General features: G+C 46.0%; 1 pseudogene; it reads right to left on the minus strand.

The window, feature by feature from the left end:
• Positions 1-14,568: 14,568 nt before the first annotated feature.
• On the minus strand, positions 14,569-20,435 carry LOC147973048 (uncharacterized; annotated as a pseudogene).
• Between the last annotated feature and the right edge of the window lie 2,825 nt (positions 20,436-23,260).

A 23,260-nucleotide genomic window follows, 5' to 3' on the forward strand; every position in this document is an offset into this window, starting at 1 on the left:
GGAGTTGGATACCTCTTTGGCGTTAGAGAACGATGTTGATATGTTTTTAGGAGACTACAGGAGTCTGCTGCGTATATTTTTATTGATTTTTGAATGTTGAAAGGTACAACTATAAAAGAACAAATAGCAACAGAAAAAGGGTTACAGAATGGGCTCAGATAGCCCTAGAGAGTACTGATATTGTTTCTTTCAAATGTGCGAAGCAGATCAACATCATCCTCCTCTTGGCAGTAGGCTGGTCCTCTATGCTGCATTTGCTTGGCTGTCTTTGGTGCCGGTGCATCATGGGTAATGCCATTAAAACAAGTTGTGCTTTCTCCTTTTCTCTTTTGTTTTGCTTGTTGTGTGCATTGCATGGTTATTTGTTTAGGCAGTTTCACAGCTTCAGTTTTGTTGTAAACTATTAAATAAAATATGGGGTATGTCTAGAGCACATATAGATGTGACATAGCTAAGTCGCATCTAAGTGATGTCATGCACAAATTTTGATACGAGTGGCACGTCTGAATGCTGCAGCCGGTGGGAGACATGCTGCAAATTGCACCAATACATGTTGCAAAACGTGCTACTAACAACAAGACAAATGTTGTAACCAGTGGTACTATATGTTGCATGCGGTAATGGCAGATGCTATGACTAGCGGGAATACGTGCTACGAGCGATGCGGGTAGAAGTTGTGACCATTGTGACGACATGCTAGAACCAGCGACGGCGGACGCTGCAACTGCTTGGACGACGTGTTGCAAGCGGTAGGAAGACATGTTGCAAGAGCCGTCTTGACGAGGGAGGATGATGTAACTGTTGCGACAAAATGATACAATTGAAAACGAGGGATGCTGCGACGAGTTGGATGGCGTGCTACAATCGAGTACAACGGACACTGCGACGGCTTTCCCGGTTGGTTACTGCGGTTGGAATGAAATAGTGAGTTGGGCGATCCACCATACGTACAAAGCGGGGACGATTTACCAAAGATCCATATTGCCTTTTATACGATTGGTGAGGGGATTGTACCGAAGGGGAATTTGGACCGTATTTGCTTGTGGGAGCTAAGTGTGAGTCCCGAAATCACATTTTGGGTGTTGAGTTGTTGACTACTTGACTTATTAAGTTGTTCTCTTGTGCCAAGTTTATTTATCGTGGATACACCATGGTACGATTGGCGTCGAGCTAAGTTCAATGCATGCTTGTGAACTATTTTGTTTTGGGGGAGTGTGAACTTATGTTTATCTATGGAATTTGGCCGACATCAAAGATATACATGAAATTGTACGGGGACCTTGTGAGCAAGCTGAAATGGTGCCACTATGCTCAGTTCCTTCTTAAACGTCTAATCAATGAGGGGAACAAAATAACAAGCATGTCATTCCATCGCCCTAGCCAGATCACTCTAGCTAGTTGTTTGGTCCATCTAGCATGTCGAGAGATAGCTCGCTAATTCACTTGTCTAATACTTTTCATGTTGGGTCATGGAATGAAGACCGAGCACATTTACGCACAAAATCTTACACGTGGAGATACTCTAAACTCTCCAGACATTCTTTCTTATGCAACCAACTCTGAAGACGTTTGTTTTTTTCCTGACTGTGACACTGAATGCACATCAGTTTTCTCAAAAATCCAAACAAATGAAAATAGTAGAGAGTGCCTTCTTATTTATTGAGGGCTCTCCACTCCCAAAATTTTATTTTCATGGGATTGATGCCCGCTGATACATAATAAATTCAACTTCTAGTTTCTTGTATAAAAGGGTTTAACTTTCAATTTTGGAAACGAGGACATGAATTGCAATCTGTACACCAACATATATCAGGAGCAAAATTGTTGTGTTTTTCCTTATGGAATGTGCATATATTTCAGCTAGTACAGTGCCACATTGACGTCCAAGCATGACAGGCTAGTGCAGAAGATGGGCGAGTAACCCTATTAAACAAGATGCAGTAGGAAGGAACATGTTGCTTTTTCTGCAACCAGTTAGCTTTTTGTACGTGTGTGGTTCTCCATGTTCCTTGAGGCTCCACATCTTCTCGTTAATTGTGTCTTCACCATCGAGCCCGTTGCTTGGATCTGGATGTTACTAGTAGCTTGGTTACATGGAGATGTAACTCTGACATACACAACACTTTGTGCACACAGACTGCTGTCGACCTACTGTTTCCGGTAGTCTTGTTGCCTATCGTTCCTAACAAGCTTTACCATTTTCTGATCAACACACTTGAGCAATACCGTTCTAGCCTACAATTCCAATTCATGAGAGGAAGAGACAGCAACAAATACTCTACTTATAAGACGTGTCACATGGTAGAGAAGAATATGAAGAGTTTATATGGTAGAGAAGAACATGAAGAGTTTACGTAAGAGGTTGAACTATGCCCATGTTTCGAGAGTTGGAGAAGGCAGTCATTTCATTTATTGTGGGACATATGCCATTTACTGTGAACATGTTTGGCTGAAAACTTAAATTCTCCGTCGAGCAGTAAAGGAATGTATGGAAGTTCTGGAAGAAAGAATGCACGGGCACATAAGGTGTCCATATCACAATGCCATGCCCAGTTCAAATGGAAGGTCTGGACAAGTCTTTGGGAGTCGAGCTCCCTTTCTTTGACAGTGTCTTCGGTAGTCACTTGGCCAAAATATTATCTCAAATAAATATATACTACATCATCTTCCTTCTCTTCTCAGGTACTATCATGAGCATTTGGGGGGGGAAAGGGAATGTCACAAGTCATTAAACAACCATCCAGTTCTCCAGACCGTAGAAATACAAGTCATTAAACAACCATCCATCATTCATACACAACCAAGAAACTGATCACCCTTTCAAGACTTACAGGCGATGAGTGTCAATCTATGGCCATTTTAACACAATGTTGACAAACAGCTATGGATGTATACTACAAACCCAAATACAAATGAACTATGGACAAGGGAGCTCGTTGTGGCACAAAGTGAGACAAGGTCACCAGAAGTGAAACCTTTTTTTCCTTACCTCTATCACCGAGGAAGCATGTTTGTAATGAGACCTCTATTGGTTCGCATGCTGTATCCATCACCATCCTTCAGTGTTCATTAATCATTACGGTGTGGTTTCACGGGTTTCCATCTGAGTTCCCGAGCCCTTTCCTCCCACAAAGCAGTTAATTTCCTTTGACCGAGCAACGACTCTGCTGACTTTTCCCTAGCTTCTTCACATGTATCCATACCTGAACTGCATTTGTCAGCCTCCTTTTGATACCGTGAAGCTAGTTTTTTGGCTTCGAGCAATTTTACATCCGCTTGTTGCTGAGCTTCTGTTGCTTCCTCCCCTCTTTGCTTTAGCTCGTCAATCAGTAACTCTGTTTCTTCACCGGAAGCACTAATCTTAACCTCTTTGAACTGTTTGGCACAGTCTGGAAACATCAGAAGCAATAATAACCAGTTAAAGCGATACCAGATAATTGCAAAATATGGCTATGGAATAGAAGTGCCCTTGGGTACTTCATTTGACATGTTCAATTGCTTATGATAAGGACATACATAAGAAAGTGCCTATGTTTAGGATGCTTCTTAAACATGGAGAAAAGTAACTGAGCTACTTAAACTACTGACGAAACAGAGTATATCATGGATAAAACCTAATTATAGAGTGTGGAGAGAACAATAAACATAAGAAAATATTTCCACAGATAGAAACTAGAGCAGTAGTCTTTTAGACCAAGAACAAAGGAAGGCATCACAAATTGAACTTGACAATCAAAGAAGAAATATTGCAATGCTCATATGGACAGGCGTCAACCTTTCAGTACCATGGCATGTTTACGCTCGACTCTATCTTGTTTAGTGAAATACATAATTACTCCCAGTATAAGGCTACAACCTGAAGCAATGTTCTGACTTTTGAATAACTGGAAACATCTTGGTCTGACCCCCGAATTTCAAGCATAGCTAAAGTTACAATCGATCAGCCATGGCAAGGCCAGGCATACAAAATCTGATGCATAATAAGCATTGAACAAACAGAGCAAGTTAAGCTATGCATGCTTGTTAGGACATTCAAGTTCCTAGCCTATCCACAATCGTTCCGTGACCCGTCCACAGCAGAACGCAATAGCCAGCGACTACAAACGCACTGCTCGCTCTGCGCACAAGATTTCATATCATGCCAAGTTCGTAGCCTATCCACACTTCCACAGCAGAAGGAAATAGCCAGCGGCTCGAAACGCATTGCTCGCTCAGCACAGAGAAATTGCGCGGCAAAGGCACGGAAAGAAGGGCCATGTGGAACGGGCAGAGCAAGGAGATCTGGGCGGGTAGGTCCGGCACCGACAGCAAGAGGGGTGGGTTGGGTACCTTCGGGGAGCTGGAGCAGAGGGAGTATGTGTAAGCTTCACTTTATTTTAACACAATACACGTGCAGGCGCTCAGACATCTAGCACTTGACTCGATTATAATTTTAAAAGTTGTGACTACTCCCTCTCCAGGCGTGCACGTACATTGGTTAAGAGCACCGGGTACAACTCAAAGAAGCACGCACACGTCACATGTATGGATGGCCTCTCTTGTCTGTATGGATGGACGTATGTGCGTGTATAGGTTTTCCTTCTTTTTCAGAAACAATGAGTTTGTGCCAACCGTATTAGGAGTTTGTCAAAGTCACGACTTTATCCCGCTGAACTACAGACGGTGTGTATTGCACTTCTTGTAAAACGGACACTTACTCGATAGGTTATTCTGATGCCTCACAATGCTAAGTTGAAACTACACATGTTTCCCATGCATCTTCCTTAAATTTATTGTGCCGAAATCAGTGAATATTACCCCGCCTGATTCCTAAGCATTGTTCTGTAATATTCTTGGAACTCTTCATTGTCTTTTCTTATCATACGTATGCACGCTTGGATGCCGAGTATTTGATCAAGTGTATAACAAAATCATAAAGAATCACGGCAGGTTCTAGGGGAGGTCAGGTATTCGAACGTGTGAAGAAGAGGAGATTATATAGGAAGCAGAATCCTTAAGACGAGACGGTTGGTCTATAGTACATGTAAAACTTAATGTGCAATGTCTAAATGATGGGTACAACGTCACAAAGAACTTACACTGAAGTGTGATTCGTCCCAAGCTCAGCTATTGTACGCGTCGGATTTTGACTTTTATATTTTTTGTTGGGGCGGTATTTCATATTTCGGAAAGAAAGCTAGTGGAGCCTTGTGAGCCAAGTGCAATTCTGCTGCTGTGCTCATCCTTTGTTATACATGCCTCTTTTGTTCATATAGGAAAACTCAATAGAAACACATAATAGGAGATCTTTAGTTCGTCACACCATTCATTCGTTCGGCTCAAAGGATTGGAGCAAAAAAAATTGTGGTAATTTTTATTTGATTCAAAAATGAAAACTCAAGAATTTACAATCCCCACTAAACTAATTTTATAATTACTACACAAAAAACTACAAGAACAAGATCTTCAGTGTCATACTAACATCCAAATTAGGGATCTAAACGTCGCATCGTTTAAGTCCACTTATCGATCTAACAGTTCAAGAAAATTTCTTTCCTAAGAAAATGAACTATCGAGCTAACAAAAAAAATTAAACGGGTTTCTGGTGCCGTTTATCGCGCCCGTTTATATCCCTAATCCTAATTATATTTTGCATGTAGGTTGACTTTTAATACGACTGTGTTTTCTCTATTCATCTGAACCAAACATCTAAATTTACAAAAAAAAAGAGAGAGGTGTTTCCTTAATACTCTACTTTGCGTGTGCATTTCTACGATATTGTGGTGTTCTGCATATTCTTAGATTCCAAAGTCTTGCGGACCAAAGAAGCCCTATAACTCAACTGTATGATCAAAGAGGTAAAGAAAATCACATGCATCCATATCCAGCGTCATAGTTAAGTCAAGATATTTGGTCCATCTAGTATGTCGAGCTAATTCTCTTATCTGTTCATTTTGATGCCAGGTCAAAAGAAGATCGAACGATTTATCTTACTTCCTCCATAAGTGCAGATACTCTAAACTTCAAAGCAATGTATCTCTTTTGCAACCAATTCTAAGACATTCTGTTTTTACCCCGCAAAGAAAAAGACATTTCATTTTTCTTGCATAAGACATGCTAGCTTTCACAAAATTGAGTTTATCAACTACATGGAAGGATATCGTGTATAAAACACCTTCCCTTTTAAGAATTGAGAAGTTTTATGCTCCTAATGTCATTACATCGAAGCCAATTGAGCCATGTACTTTCCATGTATGTAGTCATGTAGTTTTTTTTTTTTTGAGTTTTACCTCTTGTAAATAGGGACTCTAATGCAAGTGGGAGACTGAAGGAAATATGTCGTAGAGGCAATAATAAAATTGTTATTTTATACTCACTCCGTCCCATAATGTAAGACGCTTTTTAACACTATTGTAGTGTTAAAAAGCGTCTAACTTTATGGGATGGAGGGAGTATTTCCTTATTCATGATAAAGGTTTATTATTCATGCTAGAATTGTATTGATCGGAAACCTAAAAACATGTGTGAATACATAAACAAACACCGTGTCCCTAGTGAGCCTCTACTTGGCTAGCTCGTTGATCAAAGATGGTTAAGGTTTCCTAACCATGGACATCAGTTGTCATTTGATAACAGGATCACATCATTAGGAGAATGATGTGATGGATAAGACCCATCCGTTAGCTTAGCATAATGATCGTTCAGTTTTGTTGTTATTGCTTTCTTCATGTCAAATACATATTCCTTCAACTATGAGATTATGCAATTCCTGGATACCAGAAGAATGCCTTGTGTGCTATCAAATGTCACAACGTAACTGGGTGATTATAAAGATGCTCTACAGGTATCTCCGAAGGTGTTTGTTGGGTTGGCATAGATCGGGATTAGGATTTGTCACTCCGAGTATCGGAGAGGTATCTCTGGGCCTTCTCGGCAATACACATCATAAGCTTGCAAGCAAATGACTAAGGAGTTAGTCACGAGGTGATGTATTATGAAACGAGTAAAGAGACTTGCCGGTAATGAGATTGAACAAGGTATGAAGATACCGATGATCGAATCTCGGGCAAGTAACATATCGGTAGACAAAGGGAGTTACATATGTTGTCATAAGGTTCGACCGATAAAGATCTTCGTAGAATCTGTAGGAGCCAATATGGGCATCCAGGTTCCGCTATTGGTTATTGACCAAAGAGGTGTCTCGGTCATGTCTACATAGTTCTTGAACCCGTAGGGTCCGCACACTTAACGTTCGTTGACGATATAGTACTATATGAGTTATGTATGTTGGTGACCGAATGTTGTTCGGAGTCCCGAATGAGATCGCGAACATGATGAGGAGCTCCGGAATTGTCCGGAGGTAAAGATTCGATATATAGGATGATCTAGTTCGGCCAAGGGGTGAAGCCCACGGGGCTTTAGCTCGGTGCAAAAGGAGTTTTGAGGAGGCCGGGGGGCCAAGCGCCGGAGACCCTGGCGTCTGGCCCTAGGCCAGACGCCGAGGCCCATGGCGTCTGGGCTAGACGCCAAGAACCGTGGCGTCTAGTCCTGGAAGACTGGGACGGACTCTTCCCTGCGGGCACAACCAACTTTGAGGAGGCTTTTACTCCAAGTTTCGACCCCAGGGCTCAATATATAAATAGAGGGGCAGGGCTAGCACCTGGAACACATCAAGAACCACCAAGCCATGTGCCAGCAACCCCGTCCCCTCTAGTTAATCCTCCGTCATAGTTTCCGTTGTGCTTGGCGAAGCCCTGTGGAGATTGTTCTTCACCAACACCGTCACCATGCCGTCGTGTCGCCGGAACTCATCTACTACTTCACCCGTCTTGATGGATCAACAAGGCGAGGACGTCATCGAGCTGAACGTGTGCTAAACGCGGAGGTGCCGTATGTTCGGTACTTGATCGGGACGGATCATGAAGGTGTACGACTACATCAACCGCATTGATAAACGCTTCCTCTTTGCGATCTTTGAGGGTATGAATATGCTCTCCCCCTCTCGTTGCTATGCATCTCCTAGATAGATCTTGCGTCACCATATGAATTTTTTTTGAAATTGCATGCTACGTTTCCCAATAGGCATAACCTTTCTACTCTATTTTTCTTGGTTACCTCTCGTGCCGCTATGTCGTGGGCATCGACATTAGAACAAGCTTTGTGAACTCTTAGATTATAACATAGCTTACTCATTCATCTTAGCCTTCCAATAGCTATCTGATAGTTATTCTTCACTGCAGAGTCCAGACTAGACAACATTACTTTGGAGGCTACATAATTGCTAGGGCCACTTTTCAGCTTCAGACTTATTTTTCCTCCCTTCTCACATTTGGCAATCAAGCAAAGGGGGCATGTAAACCTAGGAATAGTTTCAAAACCAGATTGAAGCCATCTCGAACCATACGATTGTATCACTTTCATCCAACATTTTGACGGGCTGCTGGTCTCGTGTTGTGTGTTTTGCGACTAAATCGTTGAGATGTTAGTTGGCCTTGAACATAGCACTGCGGAGGAGGTTGAGTAGGCGGTAAGCTGAGCACATCAATATAGCATATGAAGCACCTCATCCGCGAGTCGGGTGAGCGTGCCATTGCTGCCACTGCGTCAGCGGTGCATGCCGCATCAATGAGGGTCACTCACGAAGGAGTCTGGGTCACGCACCTGCCGTGGCTAGGCCAAAACGAAGAGCGGCAGCAGGCGAAGAGAACCCCACCACACTAAAAGGTGTGCGCCACCTATGGAGCGAGCATGCCGTCACCCTCCAAATGAAGCACTACTAGGTGCTCTGCCTGCAATCGACCAAGGAAGGTGTACCTTTGACCATCGAGAAGATTGTCAAGGCGTATTGGATCCAGTCATCGAGAGTTGCCAATCCTGGTCATCTTCTGATTCAAATTGACAGATCCTCTCACAATGGATTACTCATAGGAATTTGGCTACACAATCTTGCGGAAGAAGAAATTCATAGATTGGAGAATAGATACAGGTTATAGCTAAGCACTACACCCGTCGCCGAGATGGCTCCTTGCTAACCAGGCCAGCTACTTAAGCAACATTGCGGGCTTGCCACTCATCTTCCTTCATGAACATGTACGAGACCAAATGGGGGCCCGAGAACTTGTGATTGGACCGTTGCGTTTGGATCGTCCTGTTGGGTTCGCTTCCTTCCCCTCCTGTATCATGTGTAGGAGCCTTGGTGGTGTTCACGTCATTGACAAATATGGAGCTGATGAAGGATGCAGAAGGGTGTTACTTGCAAGTGGCAAGTCACCGTATCTATGTGCATAGCACACGCCCGTGCCCATTGTCCTGTTGCCTACCATTCCTACCACCCTAAAATTTTTTAGTCAATGTCCTCCAGCAATGTTATGGGAGTACGCAATTACCATTCTAGAAGAAGAGACACTCTATTTATAAGAATAGTATATGGTAGAGGAGAATATAGACTCTATGTAAAGAGGCTGAACTCTGTCCTTGTCTGAGAGTTGGCTCATCCAGTTATTTCATTTATTGAGGGCATGATTGGTTAAAAACTTGAATTTAATGTTAAGCAGACAAGGTACATAAGAAAGTTGTGGAAGAAAGATGGGATGAATGAATTCCATTTACATAGAAGAGACATTGAAAGCACATGCACATAAGATGTCTAGCGCAATACCATGCGCACTTCAGAAAGAAAAGCTCTAACATAATTTAGAGAAGTCTTTGAGATTCTCAATCCCTTTCATTGATAGTGTCATTGGAAGTCAATCCATTGAAAGGTTGTCTCAAGTAGATATGCACACCATCTTAAAATAATCGATTCCCCATGCTTGTCTCCTCCCAGAACAACGCCACCAATTTGATTTGAGATACAATCTTTTCCTTTCCGATAGAGCCAATGCATTTGGGAAGACAAGGACGAGAGAATTTAAGATCATTTCTGTTTTCAATCAATCTGGGTGGCCAATGTCCATCTGCATGTCAAACAGGAAAGGCTCAGGATGTCGGCCAAATTTCTTTTCCAACTAATCCTTTGGACGGATCACATCCCTGCCAGTGTTCTTGGCTACCTCTGGTGCCGGTTTGTCATGGGCATCGCCATTAGAATAAGTTTTTTGAACTCTTAAATTATAAGATAGCTTACTTATTCATCTTAGCCTCCCAATAGCTATCCGACAGTTATTCTACACGCTAGAGTCCAAACCAGACAAAATTACCTTGGAGGCTAAATAATTGCTAGGGCCACTTGTCAGCCTCAGACTTCTTTCTTTTTCCTCCCTTCTCATGTTTGGCAAGCAATCGAGGGGGGACATGGTAATTTGGAGAAGTAACTAGTGATGGGATTGGACTAGTGAACTTGCTTTTTATCCCCAAAATCTTTCTTATGCACATATGGGAATAACAAGTTGGAATTTGCGTTCTAGAATACGTTGTGACTTGATTATCCATCAGTCTATCTCCTTTCAATGATAGGACAGGGCGCCTTCTTGCTGGGCCGCCAGTATCGTGTTGCGTAGTTTATGGCTAAGTGTCATAGGAGGCCTTGAACGTGGCGACGTGGAGGATTTTGAGTAGGTGCGAGCAGTGTAAGTGTCTGTAAGCTTAGGCATCAATATAGCTTATGAAGCACTACATAGGCAAGCAGGGCGAGTGTGCTATTGCTACCGTTGCGCTAGGGGTAAAAGTGGCATAGACAGCCGACATGATCATGTTGTTCGAGTGTGTCGCTATGAGGAGAGCGAGAGGGTGGAGCAAAGGATGTTACACTAGGAGGTGCTATGTGTGTCGTATGTGAGCAAGGATGGCGGCGCTCTCAAGCTGCAGTACTACCAGGCTATCCACCGACCATCAAGCCAACAAGGTGCCGCGCTAAGTATCAGGTCAACGGCGAAGAAGTACTGGATCTAGGTGTCAAGAACTACCAAGTCTGGATATGTCCTTATTCATCTCGACCGTCCAATATGCAGGAGTGGCAGGATACAGAAGGCTTCATTACGTTGTTATTTACCCGAGGCAAGTCACTAGATCCATGTGCATAGCACACACCTGTGTCAGTGCTCCTGTTGCCTACCATTTCTATCGCTCTACAATTTTTTAGTCGACGCGCTTGAGCAATGTTATTAGAGTGTACATTTACAATTCTAGAGAAAGAGGCAGCACCAGCAACTCTACTTTTATAAGAAGTGTGGTATGGTGTAGAATAATTTGAAGAGTCTACGTTAAAATGCTGAACTCGGCCCATGTTCCGACAATTTACACATGCAGTTGTTTCATTTATTGTGGTCATGTATGGTTGAGAACTTAAATCCTATTGTGCGTAGAGAAGGTACGTAAGGAAGTTCCAGAAGAAACATGGGATGATTGATTTCCATTTACATAGATGATATTCCGAAAAACGAGGGCATACGATGTCTAGGAGAATACCACATACAGTTCAAATGAAAAAGCTCTAACATGATTTTGAGAAGTCTTCGGGAGTTTCTCTCCCTTTCTTTGACAATATCTTCGGTGGTCACTTCAAGGAAATCTGCACTACACCATCTTAAACTAATGACATCCCTGTGACCGCCATCACCACATGTTTGATTGAGATGCAATGTTGCCCTTTTAGACAGAGCCAGTGTGCTTTGAAAGACACAGACATGAGAATATTTAAGCTCGTTTTGTTGTTAATTGATTTAGGCAAGTAGACATGTGTCTATGAAACAAGAAAGGTTTTGAATGCTAGCCAAACTTCGTACCCATCTAATCCATTGCACGGATGACATCCCTGTTGGAGTAACAACGATATACATGTGAGCTCCCATGATCCTTCTAGTGGTATTTTCCAGCAGTGGCATCCATGGTTGTGTCCCGGCTGTTTGGCACCCTCGATCTTGGATGGATGGGAATAGGGTTCATGTTCCTTGTGGCTACAATATGACGGTGGTCGTGGATGCCTGATTTCTCAAATGCGATCATTTGGTTTGTGCTCGATATCCACCGACCTGTTCTGATATTTTTGTAGTTCTCATCTTCAATTCCCACCATCAGTTTTCGCTATGCACTTGAGTGTTGTGGGCTGGTGGTGCCACAGCTGGTGTGGTGTGCCTCCCATGTTGAGGTGGTTCCGCTCAGCGTTGTTTCAATATTTGTTGTGAGACCGACATCTTCCTAAACACTCATGTGAATTCCTCTACACCCTGATGGTGCGACATCTTTCCAACCAAGGTGAGGGGCCTGGATACTTCTTTGGCATTAGAGAACGATGTTGCTTTGTTTTTTTAGGAAACTATAGGACTCTGCTGCGTATATTTTTATTGATTTTTGAAACTTGAAAGGTACAAGTGTAAAAGAACAAATAGCAACAGAAAAAATCCTACAAAGTGGGATGAGATAGCCCCAGAGAGTATCTAGTACTGATATGATTTCTTTCAAATGTGCGAAGCAGATCACATCCTCCTCTTGGCAGTAGGCTGGTCCTCTATGCTGCATTTGCTTGGCTGTCCTTGGTGCCAGTGTATCCTGAGGAATGCCGTTAAAAAAAAGTTGTGCTTTTCTCCATTTCTCTTTTGTTTTGCTTGTCGTGTGCATTGCATGGTTATTTGTTCAGGTAGTTTCACAGTTGTAGTTTTGTTGTAAGCTCTTAAATTAAACAGGGGGTATGTCTAGGGCATATCTAGATGTGAGATAACTAAGTCGCATCTAAGTGATGTCATGCACAAATTTGGATACAAGTGGCACTTCTGAATGTTGGGCAACATGCTGCGAATTGCACCAATACATGTTGCAAAATGTGTTGCTACCAACAAGATAGATGTTGCAACCAGTGGGACTATATGTTGCATGTGGTAATGGCAGATGCTATGACTAGCGGGATTATGTGCTACGAGCGATGTAGGTAGAACTTGTGACCATTGTGACGACATGCTGGGACCAGCAACGGCGGACGAGCTAAGTTCAATCCATGGTTGTGAAGTTTTTTTTGAAGGAGTGTGAACTTATGTTTGTCTATGGAATTTGGCCGGCATCTAAGTATACATGAGAATTGTAGGGGGGCCTTGTGAGCAAGATGAAATGGTGCCACTATGGTAAGTTCCTTCTTAAACGTCCAATCAATGAGGGGAACAAAATAACAAGCATGTTATTCCATCGCCCTAGCCAAATCACTGTAGCTAGTTGTTTGGTCCATCTAGCATGTCGAGAGATAGCTCGCTAATTCACTTGTCTAATCCTTTTCATGTTGGGTCATGGAAAGAAGACCGAGCACATTTACACACAAAATCTTACATGTGGAGATACTCTAAACTCTCCAGACATTCTTTCTTATGCAACCAACTCTGAAGACGTTTGTTTTTTTCCTGACAGTGACACTGAATGCACATAAGTTTTCTCAAAAATCCAACCGAATGAAAGTAGTAGAAAGTGCCTTCTTATTTATTGAGGGCTCTCCACTCCCAAAATTTTATTTCCATGGGATTGATGCACGCTGATACATAATAAATTCAACTTCTAGTTTCTTGTATAAAATGGTTTAACTTCCACTTTTGGAAACGAGGACATGAATTGTAATTTGTACACCAACATATATCATGAGCAAGATTGTTGTGTCTTTCCTTATGGCATGTGCATATATTTCAGCTACTACAGTGCCACATGGACGTCCAAGCATGACAGGTTAGTGCACAAGATGGGCGACTAACCCTACTAAACAGGATGCACTAGGAAGGACCATGTTTTTTTTCTGCTGCCGGCGGTTAGTTTTTTTGCGTGTGAGTACCTCCACATTCCTTGAGGCTCCACATCTTCTCGTTAATTCCATCTTCGCCATCGAGCCTGTTTCCTGGATCTGGATGTTACTAGTAGCTTGGTTGCATGGAGATGTATCTCTGACATACACAACACTTTGTGCACACGGACTGCTGGTGACCTGCTGTTTCCGGTAGTCCTATTGCCTATCATTCCTAACACACTTGAGCAATACTGTTCTAGCCTACAATTCCAATTCATGAGGAAGAGACAGCAACAAATACTCTACTTCTAAGACGTGCCGTGTGGTAGAGAAGAACATGAAGAGTTTATGTAAGAGGTTGAACTCTGCCCATGTTCCGAGAGTTGGAAAAGCCGGGCATTTCATTTACTGTGGGAGACTTTTCATTTACTGTGCGCATGTTTGGCTGAAAACTTGAATTCTTCGTCGAGCAGAAAAGGAGTGTACGGAAGTTCTGGAAGAAAGAATGCATGAGCACATAAGTTGTCCATATCACAATGCCATGCACAGTTCAAATGAAAAAGTACAGGGTTTGGACAAGTCTTTGGGAGTCGAGCTCCCTGTGCCTTCGATAGTCACTTGGCCAAAATACTATCTCTAGTAACTATCATGAGAATTTTTTTGGGGGAGGGAGGGGGCGAGTTCACCACTCATCAAACAACTATCCAGTCTAGCAGATCGTACAAATAAGAGCAATTCCCCCTCCAATACCATCATTCATGCACAACCAAGAAACTGATCACCATTTCAAGACATACATGTAATTTGTCTTGTCAATCTATGTCCATTTTAACACAATGTTGACAAGCAGCTATGGACGTATACTACAAACCTAATATAAATTAACTATGGACAAGGGGGCTCGTCGTGGCGCAAAGTGAGACAAGGTCACCAGGAGTGAAACTTTTTTTCCTTACCTCTATCACCGAGGAAGCGTGTTTGTAATGAGATCTCTATTGGTTTGCATGTTGTACTCACCACCATCCTTCAGTGTTCATTAATCATTTTGGTGTGGTTTCACGGGTTTCCATCTGAGTTCCCGAGCCCTTTTCTCCCACAAAGCAGTTAATTTCCTTTGGCCGAGCAACGACTCTGCTAAATTTTCCCTAGCTTCTTCACATGTATCCATACCTGAACTGCATCTGTCAGTTTCCTTTTGATACCGTGAAGCTAGTTTTTTGGCCTCGAGCAATTTTACATCCGCTTATTGCCGAGCTTCTGTTGCTTTTTCCTCTCTCTGCTTTAGCTCGTCCATCAGTAACTCTGTTTCTTCACTGGAAGCACCACTCTTGACCTCTACGAACTGTTTGGCACAGTCTGGAAACATCAAAAGCAATAATAACCAGTTAAAGTGATACCAGATAATTGCAAAATATGGCTATGGAATACAAGTGCCCTTGGGAGTTTCATTTGACATGTTCAATTGCTTATGATAAGGACATACTTAACAAAGTGCCTATGTTTATGATGCTTCTAAAATACTATGGAGTTATCGAAAGAAAAAGGAGTATGATTTTAGACGTAGAGCTTATGGACTGGTTTTATAATGATACTGCATAGTATGATTATGACTTCAGAGGTAGACTAGCAATTTACCATGTTTATTTATTTAAGAATTTAGATATTTAAGAGGTAGGATAGTATCCAAGTCAAGACTAACTGTAAACAAGGAGAAAAGTAACTGATCTACTTAGTTAAACTACTGACAAAACAGAGTATATCATGGATAAAAACTAATTATAGAGTGTGGAGAGAACAATAAACATAAGAAAATATTTCCACAAATAAAAACTAGAGCAGTAGTCACCAGCGGCGGGCCGACGATGTATGCCACGACGCCAATCCCGAGCAGCGCCACCAGCGCCATCACCGCCGCAGGGCTCAGGCCCCACAACCCATCGCCTCCTCGCTGAGAGTGTATCGTGGTACACCGCACTGCTCTAGGGTGGTGGGGTGGGGGATGAGTAGGCGTAGGTGCCTTGTCGGCGGCCTGGCGAGGTGGAGAAGTGAGCGAGTGGGGATGGATCGGCACAAACCCAAGTAAGATAAGAACATGGTGGTTGGGGTTTGGCGGCACGGCACGCGGGCAGTGAAGCGGTGAACGAACCGCGTTCAAGAGATCCGGCGATGCTGGGACGGCCACATGCGCTTCAGCGGAAGTCCCACTTCAGCTCATCCCGCGGCGAATAAGCACGTACGTACCCCCTAAACGTTTTACAAAGGGAGTATGAAACGTCTTATAATTATTTAAATTATTACAGAGGGAGTATGTGTAAGCTTCATCAATTTAATTATTTTAACACAATACAGGTGCAGACGCTCACACATCCCGCACTTGACTCCATTATAACTTTAGGGCTGCTTTGGTTTGTAGGAATTTTGTAGGAATCCCATAGAATAGGATTTGTATAAGAAAAATTCCTTTAGAGCCCTTTGGTTTGTAAGAATAGAATCATATTTCTATGGAGAATTCTTCCTATCCTCCACATTTCATATGAAAATAAATATTAACCTAGACTCAATGGAAAAAATTCTATGATGTGAACCAAAGGGTACCTTCTTTTCTATTCCTATTCATAGAATTTCAGATATATGTCATCTCATTTTCTATGACTTTCCTATTCCTATGACTTTCCTATCCTATGAACCAAAGGAGATCTTAAAAGTTGTGACTACTCTCACTCCAGGCATGCACGTACATTGGTTCAGAACACCGCGTACAACTCAAAGAAGGATGCACACAGCACATGTACAACAGTATGGCCTCTCTTGTCTGTATGGATGGACGTATGTGTGTGTAAAGCTTTTCCTTCTTTTCTAGAAACAATGAGTTTGTGCCAACCCTATTTGGAGTTTGTCGAAGTCACGGCTTTATCCCGCTGAACTACAGACGGTGTGTATTGCATTTCTTGTAAAACGGGCACTTACTCGATAGGTTATTCTAATGCCTCACAATTCTAAGTTGAAACTACACATGTTTCCCATGCATCTTCCTTAAATTTATTGTGCTGAAACCAGTGAATATTACCCGGCCTGATTCCTAAGCATTGTTCGGTCATATTCTTGGAACTCTTCATTGTCTTTTCTTATCATACGTATGCACGCTTGGGTCCCGAGTATGTGATCAAGTGTATAACAAAATCATAAAGAATCACGACAGGTTCTAGGGGAGGTCAGGTATTCGAACGTGTGAAGAAGAGGAGATTATATAGGAAGCAGAATCCTTAAGACGAGACGGTTGGTCTATAGTACATGTAAAACTTAATGTGCAATGTCTAAATGATGGGTACAACGTCACAAAGAACTTACACTGAAATGTGATTCGTCCCAAGCTCAGCTATTGTGTGCGTCGGATTTTGACTTTTATATTTTTTGTTGGGTCGGTGCCTCCTTTTTTGTTCATATAGGAAAACTCAATAGAAACACATAATAGGAGATCTTCAGTTCGTCACACCATTCATTCGTCCGGCTCAAAGGATTGGAGCAAAAAAAATTGTGGTAATTTTTATTTGATTCCAAAATGAAAACTCAAGAATTTACAATTCCCACTAAACTAATTTTATAATTACTACACAAAAAACTACAAGAACAAGATCTTCAGTGTCATACTAACATCCAAATTAGGGATCTAAACGGCGCATCGTTTAAGTCCACTTATCGATCTAACAGTTCAAGAACATTTCTTTCCTGAGAAAATGAACTATCGAGCTAACAAAAAAATTTAAACGGGTTTCTGGTGCCGTTTATCACGCCCATTTATATCCCCAATCCTAATTATATTTTGCATGTAGGTTGACTTTTAATACGACTGTGTTTTCTCTATTCATCTGAACCAAACATCTAAATTTACAAAAAAAAAGAGAGGTGTTTCCTTAATACTCTACTTTGCGTATGCATTTCTATGATATTCTAGTGTTCTGCATGTTCTTAGGGCATCTCCAGGCGTTGGCCCCTCAGGAGGGGCAAAAAATCGCCCCCTGAGGGCGCGCCGGCGCTAAACCACGCACTGGGGGCGTGATGCCCCCCAGTCGCGGCGCCCACGTTTTTTTTAAATTCAAATACGGCGCAAACACGACTGAAATTTAACGCAAACATCGGCGAGTTTGTTCAAACTTAAACATATTTTACAAAAAAGAAAAAAAAACTTCCGCGGGCTACCCACGCCGTCTCCCTCGCCGCCCGCCTCGCCGCCCGCCCACGCGGTTTACATGCCGAGAGGATGTAGAACCGCGTGTAGTCACCACCGCCGCCGTCGTCGTCGTCGCCGCCCCCGCCTGCGCCTCCGCCGTCCCTGCTGCATCCCTCCCCCGGTTGGGGCGGCGGGTTGGACGGTCCGGGGGCATCGTCGTCGTCGTCGCTGTCGAGGACCACGACGCCGTGCTCGTCCTCGCGCCCACGCTTGCGGGCGGCGATCTCCTCCAGGGCCTGGCGCTGCCGGACCATCTCGTCGCGGAGGTAGTCGTCCCGCGCCCACCGCAGGGCGTCCTCGTCGGAGATGCCGCGCCGGGCTATCTCCTCCTACTCCGCGGGGAGGACGGGCTCCGGCTTGGGCTCGACGAGGACGAAGCGGCCGGTGGGTGGGGAGGCGTTGGCGCCGATGCGGACGCCGGAGCTGCACGTGCGGGCACTGACCGGCGTGCCCTGGGGCTCCGGCTTGATGGGGCGGAGGCAGGGCGAGCCGCCGGACGACGAGGAGGACCCCCCGGTCTCAATGCGCCTCGGGGTCCAGGAACTTCCCCGGCGGCGTGAGAAGGACGGGGGAGCGGGGTACTCGAGGCGCGGCGTGTTGCCGCCCTCGATGTACTCGAGGACGGCCTCCAACGTGCGCCCGGGCACGCCCCACCACCGGCGCCGGCCATTGGAGTTGAGCCTGCCGGAGGGCACGACGCCGTTGGTGGCCTCGAGCTGCTCGGCGTGACGGCGGCGGAAGTAGGGCTCCCAGAGCGGGCTGTCAGGGACGTACCGTGGCCCCTCCCTCGCCGCCCGCGGCAGGGACACGCGGATGCGTGCGATCTCCGCACGCCGCGCCGCCCCGGTGGGTGGTGGTGGCACCGGCACGCCGCCGGCGCTGATCCTCCACACGCCGGGCACCCGCATGTTCGGTGGGACCGGGTACCCGGCCTCGTAAAGGAGGCGAGCCTCATCTTCGTGGAGATGGCGGCGGCCGAAGCCGTTCGCCGCCGCGCCGTCACCAGGGAAGCGCTCGGCCATGGGTGATGAACTGGAGACGGCGAGAGAGAGGAGAGGAGGAACGACGACGGCGAGAGAGTGTGATCGCCAAGCACGCTGGTGCGCGTCTTATATAGGCCGAGACGCCGCCCGTACGCGTGGCCGCCGTGTGTACGCGTGGCGGGCGAGGGACGCGCGTCGTCCGGCCTTCACTGCGCCGCCTGTGAGGCATCAATGGCGCAGGCTGACCGGCGCGGCAGCGCGGTAGCTTTGGCATTGATTCGCTGCGGGAAACGAGGCGATGAGGACGACGAAGGGGTGAGAAGAGAGCCGTGTCGCTGACGCGGCGGGCCTGCGGCTTTTTCGCGCCAAAAAAATTCGCCCGGCGCCCTCGGGCGCCCCCCAGCGCGCCGGGTTCGGCCTAGGTCCGCCGGCGCTGTTTTTGGCCCAGGCCGGCGAAAATCGGGCTCCTGGGGACGTGACTGGGCCGATTTTTTGGCGCCGGCGCAAAAAAAACACCTAGGGAGGCCTTCCTGGGGCGCGGCTGGAGATGCCCTTAGATTTCAAAGGCTTGCGGACCAAAGAAGCCCTATAAAGTATTACAACTCTCCCGATTAATATCTTGCATCATCAAAAAGAACTTCACATTGATGCATAAATTTGGCGCACTATTTTTTTTAACCGGAACCGTAGAACAGTCGTTCTACGGTATTTTCAATAATTAAAAAACAACAACAAAGTATTACAACTCAATTACACAGAGTCACCCAATACCAGTTTTGTGAAACAAAGGAAAATCTATAGATTCTGTGCTATTACTCATATAAAACAGTTTAATTCTAGCTTTTGGAAAGGAGAACATGGTACCAGCACATCTTCAGCAAGGTTGTTGGGACTCGTTACTTTGGCATGTGCATACTTAAACGCGAACCTGGTTGATCAAAGTGTTAGGCAGCTGCAGCAGATTAGAGGCCAGCCCGAGCCAACATGATGCCCTAGGAGCAACTGCAGAGCAAACAATCTCTCCTGACAACCAAGCAAACCCGAGGTGCCAAATCTTGGTGACCTATACTTATTTCAGTTAGTCTCTTATTATAATTTTCTTCCATAAAACGTGGAAATGGACTCGTAGTAATGAACCCCCCCCCCCCCCCCCCGCGCTGCTAGGGTGACTCGGACGGCGCCCAAAAACCTAGCCGCCGCCACTCCGCACTCCCTCCTCTCCTCCCTCCCTCGCCGTCGAGGGACGCCGCCGGCCTAAGTCCGGGGGCTGCCGGCGGTGGCAGAGGACATCACCTCTCTCCAGTGTCTCTAGAGTTGGGCAGGGCCCGATTCGTACGGAGGCGCGCCCGATCCGATCGGCACGATGGCGACGGCTGCGGTGCGGCGGCGTCGGAGGCGGCGCGGGCGGCGGGTTCGGAGGCCAGACCTGTTCGGGCGTGCGGCGCGCTATCTGCCTTTGGACGGCGGCGGCGGCATGGAAGGCCTGCTGGTTGCGTCGACGGCACCACTGGTCAGATCTGCTCTGGCCGGTGTAGCCGGCGGTGGTGGTCATCTCTTCCGCCAGAGATAGTCGGCAAGTGGCTGGGTGGTCGGATCTCGAGATTCGTCATCTAGTCTCGGCTACGAGTCGGGGAGACATAGTTGCCGGTGAAAACTGAGCCGTTGATGGGCGACGGCGGTGTTTTGTGTCGTTACCTTGATGAAGGCATCATCGTGTAACTGTTGTCAACCCACTCGTGTTGCTTCGGGGGAAACCCTAGAATCTGATCTTCCAGATCAGACGATGGCGATACTACGGTGTCGTTTCTCTCTTGAGAGCATCGTTTGTGGAGCAGCGCTGGAAGATAGAGGCAGGAGGTGGAGCAGCTTCGTCTTGCACAGAGCTTCGGTGGAGTTGCCAAGTCATGCGTGGCCGACAGGTGCTATGCTGAGTCATGCCTGGTTGGCAGGTGCTATGCACGACAGATCTTTCATAGTCTTCGCGTCTGGACAGACGAGCGCAGGGCGGTGGCGCCGTTGGGCGCCGTGGTGGCGTCAACAGAAGTCCGGACTGGCAAGGATGATGAAGATCTCTCTCCCGAAGATGGTCAATGCTCCGATGATGATGGCGGTTCCTAATTAAAACGTGTGTATGGTATGCGCTTTAGGTAGGCTGCACCGGATGCTGGGCCCGATACATTATGTGGATGGACCGGCGAGGATATCGGTTTTAGATATGGGAAGTGAGAGCACTCCACATTATCGAATTTGTAGGTGTGAGTGATGGCTTCGGATGTACTGATGTATGTTCTTTTTGGACCTTTGTGAAATAATTAATAATTAATAAAGATGGTTGCATGCATCGATTGATGCAGAAGTGAAGGGTTTAACCTCCTTTTCTAAAAGAAAAAATGCCCCCTAAATGGATACGGTTGTTCAAATCGTATAGTCTCTATATCTATCTCCCTCTACGTATCCTGTAAACAATTGCCACCGCCACATATCAATAAATACCACGCAACTTTCCCTCTTGGAGAGTAGGAACCCTCCAATCTTTTACGTGGTATACGAGCTAACTTCTTCCCTATCTTCTAGCTACATACACACCATACAGAAACGTCACGCCGTAGCCTCCAACTCGGCTGCCGTCACCCTCGACCTCGGCCCACCTCCAACCGTGAAATTGACAAGGAAGAATTACCTCCTCTGGAAGAATCAATTGATGTCGGGTCTTGCATGGCGCACACGTCACTAGTCTTCTTGATGGCTCATATGCCGCGCCATCAATGATGGTGGAAAAACGGCAGGAGGACAAAGCCATGTCCATCGCACCAAATCCCATGTACCCCATGTACACTGATGGATATAGAAGGATTAGCAAGTTGTTAGCTACTTGTTGAATTCTCCTCCAAAGAAATTCTCGCACAAGTTCTGGGGAAGGAAACCACGTTTTATCTGTAGGCTGCGATCATCACGTTGTTCACCTCAGAGTCTCTTTCCCGAGTTACAAACCTGAGGATCTCCATTGCCAACACCAAAAAGGGTGCCATATCGGTCCCCGCCTACATCGCTAAGATAAAAAGCCTAGGTGATGAACTTGCGGCTGCTGGTCGCCCGGTCTCCAATCCGGAGATGGTCGACTATATCCTCATCGATCTCGATTATATCCTCATCGATCTCGATTAGGACTATGATCCAATCATTGCAGCAATCAGCATTATTGAGTATATGTGTTATATGTATATTGTATATTAGATCTATCTTCTAGTTTTTTGCATAGTTGAGGTCCGTGATCCATATTTGTATATCATATATATGTGCCTATGCACGAAGAGCAATACATCGTGCAATCATACATGGTATCAGTTTTTAGATTTTCATTCTAGTCTTCCGCTGCCGTCGCCGCCGCACGCCTCCTCCGCGCCGCCGCCGCCACCACCCAGCCGCCATCGCCTGCACGCCTCCGTGCTGACCGCCGCTCCTACCTCTCCCTGCCGCGCTCGATCCCCGCTAGCCACATCGCCCCACTCGTCCGCTAGCCGCATCGCCAGCCGCGCTCGATCGATCGCCCGCACTCGCACCCGTGCCACCCGCTCGCTAACCCGCTTCGCCAGCCCAACCCCGCCAGCCGCATCGCCCGCAAAGCCGCGTCACCCGCCCCCCACCAGCCACATCGCACGCTGCCTGCAAGCCGCGTCGCCCGCTGCTGCCGCCACACCAGAGCCGTCGAAGCCGCCTCACCTTCGCCATGTCGTTCGTCACGTCCTCTGCGTCCACCAACTCCAACTCGTTCGTCGATGCCAACCCTCCCGACGTGAACGACTCCGCAACCTGAACATCTACGAGCGGGTGCCAATTTATCTCTCTCATGCGGACTCCTCCTACTACACGTGGAAGACATACTTCTCCCTCGTGTTCCGAGAGTATCATCTCGTTGATCACGTGGACGGGAACGTCGACTCCAGCCTCGTCCCCGAGTTCCATGACTGGTCCACCATCGACACCATGATCATCCGATGGTTCTTCCTCACCATCTCGCCGGACCTCTTCCAGACGGTTGTGCAGGACGGTGATGACGCATGCGCCGCGTGGACCAAGCTGAATGGGCTGTTCACCGACAACGAGCTCCATCATCACGTTTTTTTGCAGCAAGAGTTTTTTGGGTGTCACCAGGACAACACCTCCGTCGACGACTATTGTCGCCGCCTGAAAACTCTCACTGACGAGCTCCGCGATATTGGCGCGAAGATCGATGATGACTTCCTCCTCAGCACGCTCACCGCCGGACTCAACAAGGACTTCGGCAATGCCGCGGCGAATCTCAGCCTCATCCCCAACCCGTCCTTCGCCAAGTTCATTGCGTACCTCCGCTCGGAGGAGCGGCGGATGAAGCAGGTG

This window comes from Triticum urartu, chromosome 5A (assembly GCF_056163025.1).
Source record: "Triticum urartu cultivar PI428250 chromosome 5A, HENAU_Tu73, whole genome shotgun sequence".
NCBI classification, from domain to species: Eukaryota; Viridiplantae; Streptophyta; class Magnoliopsida; order Poales; family Poaceae; genus Triticum; species Triticum urartu.